Consider the following 3,820-nt stretch of genomic DNA (forward strand, 5'->3'; position numbering starts at 1 on the left):
AGAATATCAAGGGCCAATCAATAGCAGAAATAAAGATTTTGCGGTCATGGCCCAAAGCAAAGTCCATGCAAACAATTTGTTCACCATTATTCATGCTTTTACCTTCTTGTTATCCCAATTCCACGGATAAATAAATTAATTGCAGTTGCTGAAAGTCCCCGTCACCGCAGTCCTGCCTATGTCAACAGATGTGGATCATCCCACCCATCTACCCACTACTCTGTGACAAGCCGGTTGAAATACAGCACAACAAACAAGGGCAATGGATATCCATAAATATTTATTCGACATGGTAATATTTATTTCTTGATTTTTAACCTACCTTTCTCTTAGAAATTACTATACACCTGACAGTGTTGTCGGCGGCTCCTTTCGAGAAAGTAGGCCACCCTACCTTTCTCTTAGAAATTACTGTACACCTGACAGTGTTGTCGGCGGCTCCTTTCGAGAAAGTAGGCCACAACCGGTGGATGCGCCACCTCCACGACTTCGGACAGCCAGTGCTACCAACCGCCGGAACCCTCCGGGCGCCACCAACCGCTGTCGCATAAGTCAGAACCTACCTCGAAAAATAAAGAATCTATTTTTAGAAAGATAATGACTATGAGATCCCAAAAACTTTTGCATCCGGTTCGCACATATAAGTAGGTTATATACACTGTAAAAAGAACATCAATATTGTTGCGATCCTAAGAAAAGAGAGCAGATACCTCTCACCATTCAACAAAGCTGATCATGTACAACTTATGATTGTCTTATATAGGCAAGAAACCAAGCCATGCTTTAATGGCCCTCAGAACCATATGTAGATTCAATTTAGACAATCGCCACTGATTTGGAGCATAATGTAAACGAACATGTAATGCTTACCTGACAACAACCGATTTGCATGATAACCTTAAGTCCTTAAGTACTTGTGCAATTTGACTCGATCAATATGATCAGAAAACGAAAAAATAGTATAGTAAGTGACCTGCGTAATTGAGGGAAGATAGCCATATTATAAAAATAATACTTCCCCCATACAAACTGAAGTTGTAAGCCACTATTTTTTGCAGCTAGCTTTTAACCACAACCTGCTTCTTAAAATATGGAAAAAAGATAAACATGGTTTCCATGGGATTTGATATAAACTAACCAATAGATATGCTTCTACTCTCCGAAGAACGCACTTTGCTACTCAAGCCACACTTGCAGTAACACCTTCAGGCTATAAATAAAATTACAAAGCTGCAAAAAAGCGCAAAGATAACCGAGTCAAAAGGCATCATATCTGAGCTCATGATTGCAAGGTAGAAGTGACTTTTCTTGTCGGTTTTAATCTTGGAAACTACATATTTAAATGATTTTCACATTCAGCTTCATCTTGTAATAGTATCTTATAAATATCATTGTGAACGAACAAATTCTTGTCATTATCATATTATGGGGATCTGAGGATTGATTCTTCCTGCTTTTGATCCCAACAGAGTATTCTATCAAATCTTAATCTATAATATATCTTGCCTACCACTTTGAACTGCAAAAAATACAAATTTCCTGTTTAAATCCATGAGAGCATCATGATAAATCGTGATAAGCAACTTCGTGCATAGCTCAATAAAACTGAATACCCTTTTGTCAGTGCAAACAACAAAGTAATCAAATTTACAGCTAATGGTATGGCTGAATACTTTTTTGGTGTACAAACTCAGGCTCATTCATACGTATTTTCTGAATTGTTGATTGTTCCTATATGACTGCACAGGCTGCTACATGGTTAAAATTTTAGACACATGTTAACAGTACACGAAAGGGCTGCATATTTTTGTAGTGTTACCTGGAACTTGCGGTGTTGCTGATTTCTACCGATTCGATCGCACTCATTGCTTGCTTGTGATTGGTCGTCTGTTGGAGCAAAGTATCCCCCCTGGTACACTACTGTCAAGAGAACATGAGACTACAGGGGAGATTGGAGTTGGATATAGGTTGCAGAAACCAGAAATTACATGTATACATGAATGGGATTTTCATTGCTACTTTATTTTGAGAAATTTCAGACACAAACTAAGAAAGATAGAACAGTTCATTTCATTGCCTGACATGCAGCAAGACGAAACCATTCCAATATCTCCCTTGGAAAATATCTCATATCTCATTTGGCTTCATTTGTATAAAATCTAAAAACAAAAGGAAACCTCCACATACAGTCACAAGAACAAGAGAATTCAATATCTAACAGATGGTATTATAGATCAGATCAGATTTAACTATCATGAACATAGCAGGAAAATACTGAAAAAACAAAATATAAGGTTTATATCTCTTTCTTAGATGACCAATGGAATTTTATAGGAATAACTAATTAGTATTGGAAGAATCTGAATGATAAAATTGTACAACAATCTCTATATAGAATGCAATGGATCAACTTTCTGAACAAAAATATTGCAAAAATCCATATTAAGAAATGATATACACCTGTAACTCAAGAATCTCATTTTGTCTAGTATCTGATTAGAGTTGTCTTCCACCATGAACATAGAACTTCAGATATTTGACCCTGATATGATGCAACCAAAATTTAGTAGATATTCTAGAAAGGAAAAGAAAATAACACCACCAAAATTAGGAGGAAGCCTTACATAAACAACCAAAAATGCCAGAGCTGAACACAGGCAAGAACCTGCAAAACAAACATGGCAAAGTTGTACCATCATGAGTAGAAGTTGTAGCTAGAAAAACCATTCACATCTGCATTCAAATCATCCTAAATTTATATTGAAATATATATCTGGTAAATTTATCAAAGAACACTCAAACAGAAAACAAAAACCTCTTCGAGTGCTTCATGATACTCATACAGAGTTGACTGCCAAAGAGCAATCTTAGATTTCCTGCAACTGCAGAGAACACTAAATTGAGTTAATTGGGTAGGGTATATAGACTGGACAACAAAAATTGCACAAAGAGATTGTTGTGTGCAGCAAGAATTCAGTCCTGGACACTACTAAACTGACCAGTGAGACAAAACCACTGAACCAAATCTCACAATTAGATACTCCATGGAAAGCCTAGGACATATTATACAATTTACATTTACAGAATAATTCCAAATCGTGGGAATAATAACCATTTGCTGCATGCCTAATATATTCTTGGCTGAAGAATTGTAGCCCATTTGCCTCAAACGAAGTGTCTGTATTTGTTGGTCATTTGTGTAGACCTATGGACATACCACCGACGCTCCGCAACAATCCGTCCTCGCCACATCAATCTGCATCCTCACTCGTCTGGTGTTCTCAACACTACAATAAAACAAGAGTGCAAAGGGTTGAAGTAATCACATCTCATAGCTCAAAACAGCCCCTGAAAATGCCAACCAAACAATACATTGCTGGCCCATTTGGAAACCAATGTCTGAAAATAAAATTAAAAGAGAGGAAAAAAGAAGAAGAGAATAAATCTAAAGAAGCTCACATGCACAAAAGCTTTCTTTGCAGATCCGTGATACCCCTGGTAAACAACCCCTGAAAATTCCAACCAAACAATCCATTGCTGAACAATTTGGAAACCAATGTCTGAAAATACAAATAAAAGAGAGGAAAAGAAAGAAGAGAATAAATGTAAAGAAGCTCACCTGCACAAAAGATTTCTTTGCAGATCCGTGATACCTTCGGTGGCTGCAGGAACATGGGGATCCCGTGAGAGAGAAAAAGAGAAGAGGAAATATAGACATGAGAGAGAAGGAGGAGGAGGAACCTCGCAGGCCCTCTTCAAAGAAGGCGAGAGGGCAGCCAAGTGGAGGAGGCAGGCCGGCACACGGTCGGACGGACGGCCG

Source organism: Lolium rigidum, chromosome 7, assembly GCF_022539505.1.
Source record: "Lolium rigidum isolate FL_2022 chromosome 7, APGP_CSIRO_Lrig_0.1, whole genome shotgun sequence".
Lineage (NCBI taxonomy): Eukaryota > Viridiplantae > Streptophyta > Magnoliopsida > Poales > Poaceae > Lolium > Lolium rigidum.